Source organism: Budorcas taxicolor, chromosome 2 (assembly GCF_023091745.1).
Source record: "Budorcas taxicolor isolate Tak-1 chromosome 2, Takin1.1, whole genome shotgun sequence".
Lineage (NCBI taxonomy): Eukaryota > Metazoa > Chordata > Mammalia > Artiodactyla > Bovidae > Budorcas > Budorcas taxicolor.
The window spans coordinates 139,943,546-139,961,125 of record NC_068911.1 but is presented as its reverse complement, the minus strand read 5'-3'; positions in this window follow the sequence as shown (position 1 = coordinate 139,961,125).

Genomic DNA, 17,580 nt, shown 5'->3' with positions numbered 1-17,580 from the left:
ACCTGAACTGACGTGAAGCTATTTACTGGTTCTATTTAATTCCACTTAGTGTGATTTGCTGCAGAAATACAGATGCATTTAAATTAATATAATCAATAGACCCAAAAGTCCACAAATTCTGAATTCCAAAACACTTCTAAGGGGGCTAAGGGGTCCAGAGTGGGGACTGTGATGATGATGATGATGATGAAGATTATCATAGTCCAAACATTTGCCTTTCGTTAGCTTGCATCATTCTCCTGGTTGTGCTATTTGGTTCTTAACTTGTGGCATCCTTATCTCCCATTGACCTCCCTGTACTGTGCCTTTGCTGCCATGGTGATACAGTTTTCTGAGAAGAACGTACCACCACTTTTCCCTGGTCTGTTTGGTCCATTTCTGGTTTTGATTTGGCTCACTCCCTGGTGCTCCAGGCCCAACTGTCACTGATTCCTGGGAAAGAGGGACTTGGCTTTATACCTTGTCAAATGGATCAGGACAAAGACACTGTTGTTGAATTGGCTGGGAAGACAGATTGCTTGCTTGGCAAGGATGGAGGAAGGACATGCAGTGTGGTTCTATTTTATAAGGACAAAATAGAATCAGTTCACACTGATATTTATTTATTTATTCCCAACTTATTTATTTCTTATTCATTATGATTCACTGCATAATGAATCATATGAAGGCTTCATTCAAACAAAAAGGCTTCATTCGAACAACAAGCTTTGTGGTATGAATTCCATCATTATAAACAGGAATACTAAGGATGTCACCTACGATAGGGTTCCCCTCTTTTGCTCTCTCAACATGTGAGGTAGTTTATGGCTCCTTGGTCTCTTTCCCATGAGGTAAGGATTCTATCTCTGTCCACTGACATAAGGCCATAAACCCAAGAGCCCCTTCCCCTGTTTCCAGTGACCTGCGTTAGACATCTACATTGAAGGGGTGTTCAATCTTACATAGTCACCATTGGCTTCACTTTGGCTGCTACCACGTTAAGGACACTGAAATCTTCTCAGTCCTTTCTGGGTCCAAGTTCACATTGTTTAAAGCCATTTTTCTTCTGAAATTTATCAAGCAAGGTGTCATGTGAGGTGTGTACATTTTGGACTGCAACCAAAAGAAATCACTTACTAAAGAATCAAAAAGCTTTTTTTCTGAGACTATTTCACTTGTAAGGTGGTCCCTTGAGTTGCAACTGAAAAACATCCTCATTTAATTGCAAACATAAGATGTAAATACTTGAAAAAAGGAGTTCAAGTTTGGCAATATGTCCCTTGCAACATAAATGGTGTGGGAAATAAGGTTTGGTGGAGAAAGGAAGCTAGTTTGGATTGAAGTATCAAGAAGACATTTATGAAGGATGCTGGATTTGAGGTAGATTAAATTTGCATGTGTTTGGTTGATGGAGATGGTATGCAAATGAAGGGGAAAAGAGTGCTATGACCTGTGAACAGTAACAAAATGGAGGTAGGGTGGGAAGATAACTTAGGACCTGATAGAAAAAGGTCTTCAATGAGAGGCCAAGGTATTTGTTATTCATCTCACATGCTGGGAGTATAGTTCAGTTTTGGGACAGAATATGATCTGTTGCTGCTTTATTTTAGTAACAGAAAGTTAAAATAGGTATGTCAGTTCAGTTCAGTCACTCAATTGTGCCCAACTCTTTGCGACCCCATGGACTGCAACATGCCAGGCCTCCCTGTCCATCACCAATTCCCAGAGGCCACCCAAACCCATGTCCATTGAGTCGGTGATGCCATCCAACCATATCATCCTCTGTTGTCCCCTTCTCCTCCTGCCCTCAACCTTTCCCAGCATCAGGGTCTTTTCAAAGGAGTCAGCTCTTCACAACAGGTGGCCAAGTATTGGAGTTTCAGCTTCAACATCAATCCTTCCAGTGAACACTCGGGACTGATTTCCTTTAGGATGGACTGGTTGGATCTCCTTGCAGTCCAAGGGGCCCTCAAAAGTCTTCTCCAACACTACAGTTCAGAAGCATCAATTTTTTGGTGCTCAGCTTTCTTTATAGTCCAACTCTCACATCCATACACAACTACTGGAAAAACCATAGCTCTGACTAGATGGATCTTTGTCGGCAAAGTGATGTCTCTGCTTTTTAATATGCTGTCTAGATTGCTCATAACTTTCCTTCCAAGGAGTAAGCATCTTTTAATTTCATGGCTGCAGTCACCATTTGCAGTGATTTTGGAGCCCCACAAAATAAAGTCAGCCACTGTTTCCACTGTTTCTGCATTTATTTGCCATGAAGGGATGGGACCAGATGCCATGATCTTCGTTTTCTGAATGTTGAGCTTTAAGCCAACTTTTTCACGCTCCTCTTTCACTTTCATCAAGAGGCTCTTTAGTTCTTCTTCACTTTGTTCCATTAAGAGTGGCATCATCCGCATATATGATGTTATTGGTATTTTTCCTGGCAATCTTGATTCCAGCTTGTGATTCATCCAGTCCAGGATTTCTCATGATGTACTCTGCATATAAGTTAAATAAACAGGGTGACAATATACAGCCTTGACTTACTTCTTTTCCTATTTGGAACCAGTCTGTTGTTCCATGTCCAGTTCTAACTGTTGCTTCCTGGCCTGCATACAGATTTCTCAAGAGGCAGGTCAGGTGGTCTGGTATTCCCATCTCTTGAAGAATGTTCTACAGTTTATTGTGATCCACACAGTCAAAGGCTTTGTCATAGTCAATAAAGCAGAAATAGATGTTTTTCTGGAACTCTCTTGCTCTTTCCATGATCCAGCAGATGTTGGCAATTGATCTCTGGTTCCTCTGCCTTTTCTAAACCCAGCTTTGACATCTGGAAGTTCACAGTTCACATATTGTTGAAGCCTGGCTTGGAGAATTTTGAGCATTACTTTGCTAGCATGTGAGATGAGTGCAATTGTGTGGTAGTTTGAGCAATCTTTGGCATTGCCTTTCTTTGGGATTGGAGTGAAAACTGACCTTTTCCAGTCCTGTGGCCACCGCTGAGTCTTCCAAATTTGCTGGCATACAAAATAGGTATGTAGAATGAAGTAAAGAGGGAGAAAATGGATCATGCAAAATAGTCAAAAAATAATGTAAGCACTCTGGATTATCTTGATTATTTTAACAACCCTAGAGGTAGTCACTCATTGTTCTCTTTCTTCTTTGGGTCAGGTTTGGAAATATTCAGTATTTCCAATATTCAATAAATGATCCAAGATCACACAGCTGGCAAGTGGCTGATCCAGAATTTGAACCTAGATTTCCTTGCATCAGGAGCTGAATTCTTATCTACTTTACGAATAAACCAACAATTGCAATGATTCAGTAGTTAGGTCATAATGACCTCTGTGAAAGTGGTGGCAGTGGGAATGGAAAGAAAGGTTGGATTTGAGAGATATTGCGAAGGAAGTATCCACAGACCTAGTGACTGAGTGTGAGTGGCGAAGTGAGGACAGGGCAAAGGTTTGGTTTCATTGCTTCAATCCTGGGTGTATAGGAGAGTATTGGTTACATCCCTTGAGAGAATAAGTTTAGGGGAAGCCTGGGTTTGTAGAGACAGATTATGAATTATTAATGAAGCCATAGTCAACACTTGCCTCCAGTTCTTTCCTTTTCTACCCTTCTACTCTATCTTATTGCCACCATCTCCTCGTTATTGCCAGCATCTATGGAAGGCAGTGAGATGATTGTTTAAGTCCTATGTTGAGTCCTCTAAGATAAGGCTCATGTAATGCATGAGAGGGTGAGGCGAGGGCAAGGGGGAGAAGGGAGAATTAGTAGTTAATGAGGATCTTCCATAAAATTTATTCTCAATTCTCAGAATTTATTGTAAGTAGATTTCACTGTAAAAATACTCTTATACTTACTTTGCACCATTCTCTCTGTAATGGCATCAAGCCCGTGGTTCAGTTAAAGGACCAAATCACAGTAGGCATTTAAAATTCATGATCTCGCTGCTGCATGACAGAACAATATAAATTGAAAGGCACAGCCTGGATACCATCTTGTGGTCTTTATAAGAGGAAAATTAGTGGCACTTTGATTCACGAAAGGCTTATGACAGGTCTGGGCCTGAGGTGGCACTAATATAGCCATCACTGGAATGCCAAGAGGTGGCCTGCTGTGCTAACAGCTGTCATTTTGTGCCAAACTCACATAACTGAAAGGTTATGGGCCAATAAAAAAAAAATGCTGCTCTTCTCCTTCAGTTATGAATGCAAGAGCAAGCAGTCTGGAAAGCAAGCTGCTTTGTTTCCTGCTAAAATACACCCATCAAAATGGCCAGCTTCTACGGTGAAAGGCATGTTGTAAACATGTTCGTGTTGGTTTGTCTCTGTCTGGTGCAACCTTACTGGAGTCTCAAGTTTAGAGCTGAGTGCTGGGCTGGCAGTAGAAACTGATGTAGGATGGGAGTTATTTCAACACTTCAGTCAGAATGATGGCTTCTTTGGGGGCCAAGGTGACTCTGAGAGACAGAATGCCTTGTGTGAAACACCTGAATTCCAGGATCAGAAAGACCAATTTCTGACACTTAGCAGCTACTTAATTTGGTGCAAGTCTGGCCTGAACCTGCATTGTGTTGTCTGTACAAAGGGGTTAACACCACCTTTCCTGGAGTTTTTAAAAAAAGATCAGAACCAATATATAAAATGCATTATTTGTATATGGAATAATGTACTGTATAGAATACATTAAATGTATATAAAATAGTAATAAGAGTGAATTTGGATTTTTATCTGGCAGGCCCCATGCTAAGCAGTTTACATACCTTATATCATTGGATTCTCATAATTGCCCAAGGTGGTTGTTGGGTATTTTGGGGGTATTTTTATTCCTTATTTGACAGATAAGAAAACTGAGTCATAGAGAAGTGATTTCCACAGCTGGTAAGTTGGGAAAATAAGGATTTGAATGCTAATCTGTTGGTTCTGGATCCTGTATTACCAAGGACTGATATAAAGGTTAGGCAAACGGCAGTCATGTTTGTGATTTAGATTTTGCCTCGTATTATATAATTCTAGTACAAGGAGTTTTGAGAGTTATCTTATCTATTACCAGTTTCCATGTAGGTTTAATTGAATTTTTGTAATGCTTTAAAACTGTATTCCATGAGTCTGCCTATTTATTTATTCATATAGGCAGATATTAGGAAAAGAAGGTGGTTTAGCATTTGGAGCCTTGGGACTAGGTATCGTGACTCTTTTCACTTTTACTGTCACAAACTTATTGTGTGTCACCTCCCAACCATTAGAAGACGTACATTTGGGTTAGCCATCAGGAAAATGCAAATAATGACCTCATCTAGGACATGTTTCAAGGAATCAATTAAAGTGCAAAATAGTCCTGCTAATCTCCCTTATGGGGCTGATCTGGTGCCAACACAATGATCCTGAGGTGTTGAAGACCATTATACAATCAATGGTACACAAAAAGATGTAAGGATGCCCCCATCAGAGAGGAAACTTAACCTTCCCTCAGGGTAGATAGCTCTAGAATGTTCCATGGCTTTGCATATTTCCACCCTTGTTCCTGGTGATTATAAGATGCGTGGGTCTCTCCTAAGAATTTACTCTTCCATGAAAATGCACTTCAATGTTTAAAGGCCTCCAGTTCTGAATTAGCATATCTTAGACTCTAGAGGTTTCTTCAAAGTAGGTGATCAGATGACTGAAGTCAAGATGAGTTCTGTGTCTGTAAATACTTTCCAACATCCAAAGTGCTAGAGTCTTCTCTTAAAATAACTTGAGTACTTATTCTGACTGCTTTTGTGGTACTCAACATTGTCCTCCACCTTATGACTTATGACAACACCATGGGGTAGACATTATTTTATCTACATGTCATAGCCAAGGCAACTGAGGCTCAGAGAAATTAAAATCACCAATTTGACCAGCATGTGTGAAAACTGGAATTCAAACATAGTCTTGGAATTCCAAAGTTAAAGTCACAGAGTCCTATGGCTTTTCTTAAAGACTTTCATTTCAACTTGGCCAAGCAGTGGCTTTACTTATGGGCAATGGGATAATGTGATGATTACTGAGCAAAATGTTGAGGCTGAGTTGGGGTTTTGGAGCTCAGCTGCCTGAGTTTAAAACCTGATTCTGCTATGTGGTTGTATAATCCTGGGCAAGTTACTAATTTGCCTTATGGCTCATCATTATGAAGAAATACCTTATAAGATTTTTGTAAAGATTAAATGAGTTAATACTTAAATCACATATAAGAACAAAGGGTACACTGTAAAAGTTAGCTCTCATTATTTTACTAAAAATGTGAGACCAATGTTTTTTTTCCTTGCTATACATGCAGCATCTAGAGAATTGTTTGGTCTATAGTAGGTACTCAAGAAATATTTATTTTATAAATAATTAAATTAAGGGATGCATACAGGAATTATAAGAGGTTATATCAAGTCTTGGGAGCCAGGTAAGATTTAGATTTTGCTTTCTCAGTCCTCTATCCAGCTTCATTTAGCAACAAATATAAAAAGAATAGGAGCATCAGGGTATTTGGGAAGCAGGGGCCTATTATAACACTCCTTATACCTCACTATGAATGAGGAGAGTGAGATTCCAAGAAGCTAAGTGATATTATGTGAGGTAACTCAATGATTTGTCAAAGCTGTTATTAGAATTTATGCCTCTTAGGGACTTCATCAGCCTGGGTGGAGTTATCCCAGAAATGATTTGAACTTGGTCACTTTTAAAAGAAACTATCTTTTCATAGTTTTTTTTTGGAAGGAGGGAAACATTGTATAACGTGAAGGACCATCTCCTTTATTGACACTATGATCTAACATGGAATGATATCTTCATAAGACTTATAATGTAAATCTGTATTTCAGCTCTTGTTCCTGGCTTTCAATATGGACATGGATTGGAATCCCAACTCCGTAATTTGCAATCTCTGTTACCTTGGGTAAGTCGCTTAACCTCTCTGAGCCTGAGCATGTCTTATCCATAAGATTTGTTATTACATAAATTCAAAGGGTCATCATGATGAGTATTAAGGAGCTGATGAGCACTTCACACAGGGCCTGGCATAGGGCAAGTTCTAATTAAGCAGTAGCTGTTATTGTGGAACACGTTGATTTTTCCTGTGGAATGTCTCACTTAACTCTCTCCTTTCATTTGTGGGATTACTAGTGCAGACCTTGGATCTACCATTGTTTCAATATGACACTTTTTTCCCTCTTCAAGCCTTACTTCCTATGGCTGTCAGCTTTGTTGATTACTCTCCTAAACTGACCATTGGTCCTGATTTCCTATTTCTACATCAAATCTAGACCTTCTGATTCTGCTTTTCGAAATCCTCATCATAAGACTTCACTTTGCCTCTCTCAGCTCTACTCACAACTCCTTAAACTGCACTCTTCCTCAGCCCGTCTCTTCTCTGTCCATGGTCCTGACTTCTCAGTTTCACATTCTCTACTGCCCTGCTGTCTTGCTGCTGCTGCTAAGTTGCTTCAGTCGTGTCCGACTCTGTGCAGCCCCATAGACGGCAGCCCACCAGGCTTCCCCGTCCCTGAGATTCTCCAGGAAAGAACACTGGAGTGGGTTGCCGTTTCCTTCTCCAATGCGTGAAAGTGAAGTCGCTCAGTTGTGTCCGACTCTTTGCAACCCCATGGACTGCAGCCTACCAGGATCCTCTGCCCATGGGATTTTCCAGGCAAGAGTACTGGAGTGGGTTGCCATTGCCCCACTGTCTTAGGCTCTCCAATCCTCCTTATATTTCAAGGCAGCTGAAGTTCCAGCTCTTTGAAAAAGACTTCTATGGTTATTCCAGTCCTCACTGAGTTACTATTTTGAGTTCTGACAGTGTTTCTGAAACCTGTTAGGATATGGGCTGGTTTTAACTTCTTTGGTTACCCATCAGCTGTGACTGAAAGAAAATTGCTGTTAATTATAAGTGCAATGTTATATTTGGTGATTGTATCTGATGAAGAACACATCTCATATATTATCCCAATATGAATTTATCATATTGGCATAATAATGTGTCAATAAATTATTAAAATGAAGAGTAAATATATGTATGGATTTCTATAAAATAGACACAGATAAATATCAACAGTAATTTGCTAAAAGGATATCAAAGTATTTAAAAGGATGTATTTTTCTTATTAAAATATTCATGTAAGTGGGAAAAATGCACAAAGATGTTTTTGGTAGGGTTATCTAAGTTATAAAAACATTGAAAATACTATAAATATGTCAATAAATCTTGAGAAGTTTATGGTACATCCATACATAGACCATGTACTTATTGAAAAGAACAAAATGGATTCTATATATTGACAAGGAATGATGTCCTTGGACATTATGTTCAGAAAGAAGCTACAGAGTAGAACATATGACTAAATTTTGTAAAGCAAACACAGATTTCAAATATATTTTATGTTCCTCTATGGATAGAAAAAATCTAGATGTTAATTAAACCACTGAAAAGTTAGATATTGGTAATGGATTGGGGTAGCTAGAAGAGTTATTATGTTTTCAAAGAATCTATGCAACAAATAAAAATCTAAGTCCTCTATGTTGTAAGTTTAGACAAATTACAATATGTATTTAAATTTTTATTTAAAAAATGTTATGCTTGTTTTCTAATAATCTTATGGGTTATGTAAAATATATAAAGTATGTGACTGAAAGAATTGATATTTTTCTCAGTATAAATTTTCTCCCAGCAATAAGTGTTATTTGTATTTCCTTCCTTTAATATTTGACATTGTTCCTCTCAAGAACCAATATTCAGTGTCTTTAAATTCATAAGACAGTTAAGGAGTTGGGGGGAAGTTATTTAAAAATCTGTCATACTCCTACTAACTTTTGCACTGACTGGTTAGAATGGATGCTGGCCAGTGTGTCAGACCAGGCATCCTGGCAGTCTACCAGCCCTGGTCTGAACTGTGTGAATTGGCAGAAGGCAGTCTCTGAAATCTGTTCTTCACCTTTGTTTCAGTTCAGTTCAGTTCAGTCACTCAGTTGTGTCCGACTCTTTGCAACCCCATGAATTGCAGCATGCCAGGCCTCCCTGTCCATCACCAACTCCCAGAGTTCCCTCAGATTCATGTCCATTGAGTCAGTGATGCCATACAGCCATCTCATCCTCTGTCGTCCCCTTCTCCTCCTGCCCCCAATCCCTCCCAGCATCAGGGTCTTTTCCAATGAGTCAACTCTTCGCATGAGGTGGCCAAAGTACTGGAGTTTCAGCTTTAGCATCATTCCTTCCAAAGAAATCTCAGGGCGGATCTCCTTCAGAATGGACTGGTTGGATTTTCTTGCAGTCCAAGGGACTCTCAAGAGTCTTCTCCAACACCACAGTTCAAAAGCATCAATTCTTCGGCGCTCAGCCTTCTTCACAGTCCAACTCTCACATCCATACATGACCAAAGGAAAAACCATAGCCTTGACTAGGCGGACCTTAGTCGGCAAAGTAATGTCTCTGCTTTTGAATATGCTACCTAGGTTGGTCATAACTTTTCTTCCAAGGAGTAAGCATCTTTTAATTTCATGGCTGCAGTCACCATCTGCAGTGATCTTGGAGCCCAGAAAAATAAAGTCTGACACTGTTTTCACCATTTCCCCATCTATTTCCCATGAAGTGATGGGACCAGATGCCATGATCTTCATTTTCTGAATGTTGAGCTTTAAGCCAACTTTTTCACCCTCCTCTTTCACTTTCATCAAGAGGCTTTTGAGTTCCTCTTCACTTTCTGCCATAAGGGTGGTGTCATCTGCGTATCTGAGGTTGTTGATATTTCTCCTGGCAATCTTGATTCCAGCTTGTGTTTCTTCCAGTCCAGCGTTTCTCATGATGTACTCTGCATATAAGTTAAATAAGCAGGGTGACAATATACAGCCTTGACGTACTCCTTTACATATTTGGAACCAGTCTGTTGTTCCATGTCCAGTTCCATGTCCCCCCTTGTTTTCTTGTGCTAAGTCCCTCCCTTTTCCCACCCAATCCAGGATCACCAGCCTGGAATTACTTGAAAAAGACTCTTTCACGTAATGGGCTTCCTGATGGCTCAGTAGTAAAGAATCCGCCTGCCAATGCAGGAGATGCAGGTTTGATCCCTGGGTTGGGAAGATCCCCTAGAGAAGGAAATGCCAACTCATTCCAGTATTCTTGCCTGGGAAATCCCATGAACAGAGGAGCCTGGCCACCTAGAGTCCATGGGATCACAAGTTGGACATGACTTAGCGACTAAGCCACCACCCCCATTCCCATAACAGGGTGCAAGAGACAGTAGTTAAAAAGATGATAGAAGATGAGAAAGAGATGTTGAGGAGTGGAAAGAGCGGGATTTAGAGAAGAGAGATCTGGGTTTGAGTTCTGACTTGTTAATTTTCTCCTTGTGTGACATGGGGCAAGACAGGTAATCGCTCTGTGCCTCTGTTCCTTCATGTGTAAAATGATGTCAATCTCTACTTCATGGGGCAGTTGTCAAGGGAAAATGAGGCAGCCTGTTAAGTGTCTGGGACATAATTGGTGTTTGTAAATGTCAGTAATTCCCTCTCTTCCCTTCTTCCCAGTCCTACTTCCCATATGCCCTTGATTTACTCTAAGAATGTATGGTTCAGGTCTTCTTACCATCCCATCTTTTTCTTTTTTTTTTTGTACTACCTGAGTTATTGCTCAGTGCCATCATATGCCCATTGTGTCACTATATTAAAGCAATTATGAGTGAAGTACAGGTGTTTATTAAGCAACTTTGAGCGCATAATTGTCAAAAAAAGTCCAGATCAAAGAATACACCAACCTAGCAATTCATCCATAATTACACATGGAGTCACATGAATCAGTTTCACCTCTTCTAACTCAATCAGAAGCTCCTTGAGAGCAGAAGCCAATTATTCTCCTACATTTACAACAATATCTTGCATAATTATGGATATGCACATTTACAAAGGGGTTCCCAGGTGGTTCAGTGGTAAAGAACCCGCCTACTAATGCAGGAGGTGCAAGAGACTCAGGTTTGATCCTCAGGTCAAAGACCCTCTGCAGAAGGAAATGGCAACCCACTTCAGTATTCTTATTTGGAAAATTCAATGGACAGATGAGCCTGGCAGCCTATAGTCTATTGGGTTGCAAAGAGTCAGACACGACTGAGTGACCTAGCACACACAAACATTTAACAAACATTTGTTGATGGATTGACCAATTGACCTATTGGTAACAAGGCCTCTTTCTGTTTGTCTGCTCTTTAGGTTTGGAGAAAGCAGTTTTCAAACTGGTTAACAGAGCTTGAGAAGACATAAAGACCAAATCTGACTGCTGGAGCTTAATTACACTTGATAAGCAAGCACGTCTACACCTACATCATTGCAAATTGGAGAAAACCTTCCATCTGTAGCTATTCTTCATTTTCTCATTGGCTTTGCAGTGGCTCATTAGTGTAATGGAGATGCCTTGAGGCAAGCTTCAATAGCCTTACAGCACAGGCAGACATCCCTGAGCTCTGGAAAGAACCTGGACAGGCCCTGAAAGCATGAGGGAAAGCTTTGGAGAAGGCAATTGAGAAACCTCCCGGAGAGACATTGTCTGCGGATCACTGGCCTGATATCACATAAAGGCCCCATCTGAGCCATTACAGCCTATTGTGTCAATGTGTTTTCTGGGAGGCTGTCATCCATAGATCACAGTCAGCAGTGAAGGTAATGCCTCCATGAGAACTGTTACTATTTCCCATCAGTGAATTCTATTAGAGGTCCGTGGGTTACTGCCACTGGAGTTCATATTAACTCGGTCAAAGGGATGGTGATTGATTCTGTGGAGTTTTGTGAATACACACAAAATACATTTCATACTGTCATCTGAGTTTTGTATTGCACTTCCATGATCCTTGCTACATGGCAAATCCAATATCATCTACTCGGATTGCTACAGAGAAAAAAACAAATTTCCCATGCCATTTTAAAGCTGAAATACTTGCCCATTTCCTTTTTTCTCCAGTCACAAAAGATTTAGACCTAACTATAAACCATTGACTTCTCTTCTGACTTAACAACTTGATCTGATGGGAAGGGCATTTATTGAATGCCCATTCTGTTCCAAGAAATAGCAGTGGGAACTACGGATGATACCAAAAATATTCATACAGTAGGTTTGTACCCCATAGAATTTATAATACAGTCAGACAGAAGCACTCATAAAGTAATCAAAGAATATAATTACAAAATTAGCAACAGAAAGAGCCTAAATAAGACATTGTGTCACAAACAGTGCAATAGGTATTAATATATTCTTGAAAAGATGAATGCTCACTGAATCTTGGGAGGCACTGAAAAAATTAGCTATTTATAGGGGTCCTTTATGTTAAAGTGGTTTTTTTTCATAGCCTAACTTATTGATATTAAAAATTTTAAAGTGTGTGAATATGTTCTTGATGTGGTTTATATACTTGGGGCTCCTGGGGCAGGAAAAATACCAAATTTAGCAATAACCTTAGAAAGTTTCCTCACTTAATTGAATTTTAGATGAGGTGTTGAAAGTGAAGGACGTGAACTTGTGGTGATTTTAGAGCAGGCCAACTCTCTTACATCCTCAGAGCAGAAACACGTACCATCAAGTCTGTTTCCTTCATTGGTGGATGTTGCCTGGTATAGGGAGAGTGGTGCCAAGAGGCTCATGTTATTTGCAGTGGAGTTTTGTAACTGGTATGGGAGTCCTTTCTTGAACATCCCTTCCTGAACTGCATTCTAATATATTTGGTATTCAGACCGTCAACAGCTGGAGACCTTGTGTGTACATATAGATACTTCGTGGTCCTCTGACCCCACATCTGGACTCCTCGAGGAGAAGCAGGTACTCTCAGGGCAACCTCGGTTACTGTGGTCAATGGGACATGGAGTGCAAGGACTAGAGTCTCGTTCATTATGGAAATTCTTTTGTTCCCATGACTTCTCTTTCTAAAGGTCTTAAAAAATGCTGGAAGGTTCATTTTACTGAAGTCTCCATTTTGAAGAGTGATGATCTAGGTGAACAAAGCTCTTCCTAATGGCTTCCTAAAATCTCTCACAGTGTCCCTTGAGTTTGTACCTCCCTATAATTACTAAACTTTCCTGGCTGTTTGGATTTTCTTTGCCAGATAAACAGATAGATATTAACAACCTCTTAGATGGTTGTTCAAATTCTCACCTCTTTTTTGTCCAACCCATTCTAAAACCAACGAATGCAACAGCCCTCAAGTTCAGAAACTATCATGTTATTTTTCTGATCAAGATTTTCCTATTGCTTACAATAACACATCCACACTCTTTACTCTACCGTTAAAGTCCCTAACAAACGCCCTCTCACTCCAGCTAAACCCCTCCCTCTATCCCTCTCTTTAATCATCAACATTTCTCCTTCCTCTGTACTCTCTGCTGTCTCCTAAGTAAAGTTCATTTCTTCCTCTTCTGTGGTTTTCCATGAGATATCCCACTGCTCAAAAGCCCCAACACATCTCCCTTCCAAGCCACAGCTTTCAAAGCATAGTTTCTTTTAAATTATAAATTGAATGTGGTTGAAAGAACTAGCCATGTAGACACCTTGCTTCCCTGAGACGATGGCTCTAGGCCTGGCAAGGAGGGATGGTAGAGGATGGGAGGAATGCTTGTGTAGGAGCCCCAGACATGGCAATAATGCAGCCCAGTGTCCAAACATCCCCTTGGCAGGGAGCTGGTGTTAGCTTTGACTTTATTTCTGCAGGGTTGGGATGGAGGAGGATATTTGCCTCTGCTGCTGCTGCTAAGTCACTTCAGCCGTGTCCGACTCTGTGTGACCCCAAAAAGCTGAAAACTGTGAGCAGGAAACAATTTAATGTAAAACAATATGGGGAAATTCTACTTAAAGCTGTGTGGTGACCTGAATGGGAAGGAAGTCCAGAAAAGAGGGGATATGTGTATATGTATGACTGATTAATTTTGCTGTACAGTAGAAACCCATACAACATTATAAAGCAACTATTTGTTGTTATTTAGTGACTAAGTCGTGTCTGATTCTTTTGGGACCCTATGGACTGTGGCCCGCCAGGCTCCTCTGTACATGGTATTTCCCAGACAAGAATACTAGAATGGGTTGCCATTTCCTTCTCCGGGGATCTTCCTGACTCTGGAATCGTACCCTGCATTGACAGGTGGATTCTTTACCACTGAAACACCAGGAAAACCCAAAGCAACTATACTTGAATAAAAATTAATTTTAAAAAAAGGGACAGGAAAAACCTATGCTCAAGTTCCAGAAACACCATATCCCGACAACCAGTTCTGAGGTCAGAGAGCCAGGGTCACACATCTGAGAGGTGCGAGGCGAGAGTCGGTCAGCAACAGGGAGTCCCTGGCTCTTTCAGTGGTGGCGATGGGGTGAGGGAGGCAGGTGTGTGGTGTGGGAGAATCCGCTTGCCCTTCCCAAGGGCAGTGAGAGGGACCACAGTGATGAGAGGTTCTCTTCACTCTCCTGGCCTCTGGGGAGCAGCCTGCTCCCTTGGCAGAGACCACCCTTTAGCTGGCTAGGTAACCACCTATGGCAGAGATTACTACATCTACCTTATAAGGAGCTTAGCTCTATGAGAGTAAGGGCCAGAGCTGTCTTGTTCACCACCATGCCCCCAGAGTCTCACAGGCTGCCAGGTACCATTTCTAACCAATTTGTAGCTGTTGAGTAGGCAACGTTTATGTCTCTTCAGAATTCATGTGTTGAACTAATTCCCAATGTGATAGCATTTGAAGATGGAGCCTCTGGGAGGTGATTAGGTTTGGTTAAGGACATGGGAGTGGAGTTCCCATGATGGAACTTGTAAGGGGAAGGAGACCAGATGTTTGTCAATCTGTCTCTCCTTGCTGTGTGAGGGTACAGTAAGAGTGCAGCTGTCTTCAAGATTCAGGCTCTCATTGGATATCAGATCTGCTGGTAGCTTGATCTTCCGAGCCTCTAGAACATGAGAAATAAATGTTTGTTCTTTAAGCCACTCAGTCCATAGTATTTCTATTACAGCAGTGTAAACTGACTAAGAACAGAGGGTTTAGTTGAAAGAGAATCACTTATATTGAAAGGTTAGTTTAATGATACTAATTAGTGAACAGATCTAACTTGAAATCTCACATCCGTATCGCAACAATGGGTCATATTTTTGCTATAATGTGATGTACATATTCCTAGAGCAGAACTTGTGTTCTGCAAAAGCTTGTACCAAAAATAGAACCACTTTTGGGAAAAATAAGATTGAGGCAGACCAACTAACACTGAGGCAAAACTGTAAACAAAGTACCAATGAAATAGTAATTTCAATTAGATTCTAGTATTTTATAAATCAAAGTCATACCAGTTTCTTAATAAATATACTAGCTCAGTGATAAAGAACGCACCTGCCACTGCAGGAGACACAGGTTTGATCCCTGGGTTTGGAAGATCTACTGGAGCAGAAAATGGCAACTCACTCCAGTATTCTTGCCTGGGAAATCCCATGGGCAGAGAAGCCTGGTGGGCTACAGCCCAAGGGGTTGCAAAGAGTCAGACACAACTTAGCAACTAAACAGCAACAACAGCATATAGGAGACTTTAAAAATGAAGGTGGCTTGATAAAAGGGATGTTCAAGGAAGTATTGAGTCTGCAGAGAATGGTGCAAGGCCAAAACACAAAAAAGATTGGGTAAAACTGTAAATAATCACTTCTGTGACAAAACAGGGTGAATAAAGCAATACCATATTCCTCTGTGACCTACTGCATTGAGCTAGGCTAATATACTTTGCAGCCAGCTGCCATTACCGTGTGACACAAAACATTAATGTGCTGGCAGAAAACACTGAAAAACCAGTGTGTCGGTTATGTTCTATTACCATCATCCCCTTATTTACCATTCACAGAGCAGCTCTTTCACATTCCGAAAGCATGTTTAGAAGCACAGACTAGATTTACACATTTTCAATAACAGTGGACTGGAGAATTATTTCTCTTGAACATCATGAGTTTTACGTTGAAGAAGCTTCATAATGGCTTATAGAAATCTTTTGTGTGACCTACAAAGTATTTTTTAAAGTTTTGAATTGGTGTGTCCAATATTCAAACATTCAGGGGTTTTATATATGGAAGTGGATTTGCTGCCGCTTATCCCTTTGTGGCAATAAATCAGTGGCCTGGATGGAGGCTGCTTCCACTTAAAGAGTGGCTCTAGGACTTCCTTGGTGGCTCAGTGGTAAAGAATTTGGCTGCCGGTGGACACAGGTTTGATCCCTGATCTGGAAAGATTCCATATGCTGTGGAGCAACTGAGGCTGTTGCCACGACTCCTGAGCCTGTGCTCTAGCGCCCAGGAGCTACACTGACTGAGCCTGTGTGTTGTCACTACTGAGCCCACGTGACCAGAGCCTGTGCTCCACAATAGGAGAAGCCACTGCAATGAGAAGCCTGTGTACCACAATGAAGAGTAGCTCCCGCTTGCCGCAACTAGAGAAAGCCCACATGCAGCAACAAAGACCTAGCACAGCCAAAAACAAATAAAGAGTGGCTCTATTCATGTATATTTTACCTACCCAATGTTGTAGGCATTGTGTGTGTGTGTCTGTGTGTGTGAGTCACTCAGTTGTGTCCAAATCTACGACCCCATGGATTGTAGCCCGCCAGGCTCCTCTGTCCTTGGAATTCTCCAGGAAAGAATGCTGGAGTGGGTTGCCATTTCCTGCTCCAGGGGATCTTCCCAACCCAGGGATCAAACACAGGGCTGCCTCATTGCAGGCCTATTCTTTACTATCTAAGCCACCAGGGATGTTGTAAGCATTGGGCTTGGCAAAACTGGTTATACTTTTTATTCTCCAGGCCTCTGTTCACATGCATGTGTGTTCATAGCTAGATATTTGTAATTTAGGAAATGCCTGCATTTTATTTATATCCACAGTCCTTTTGTGGAGTTTTTATTACCCTAGGATGTATACTCTTTAATTTAAAAGTGACCCAGATCCATACTAAACAGGTCACAGGTAAGTGAGATAAATGAATCCCAGAAATAGAAAAAGAAATAATGAGTTTTATGGGCAAATCAAGCATTATCTTCCTAATTATCACAGTTAGATGCTTAAGAAAGAACTGTTGATCACCTTTGAGCAGTGAGTATTTTAGTGCATTCTTTTAATTTGACTTGATTGCTGTGATTCTTGTGGAAAGGCAAATATATATAATGTCAATGTAATTTTATTAGTTGCCTCCCACACAATTGCTCTAAAATAAGCTAATTCTTCATTGCTACACCTTGACGTTCTATTATTATTATTATAAACACAAACAGAGCATAAAACCTTTAATTTTGTGTGATGACTAATTATTATTTTTACTGTTGATCTTGTTGTTGAGATGAAATCAATATACATTTACATAATAAGGTTTTATTTTTCAAACAAGATGATGAACACTACTTTATGTGAATCTAGAAAATAAAAACTGGTACTAGGATACTTCTTAATACAATTCTTAAGTTTAAAAGTTTTGCTTTGGAATTTGACACTTCTTTGTATCTGATTCCTATGGTATGTAAACTATCCCCTTCCCCAAACAGAGTGAATAATCAAGAACCCTGTTTCTGTGTTTGACCATGGAAGGGTTTATATTATGGTTAAGCCTTATTTAAAA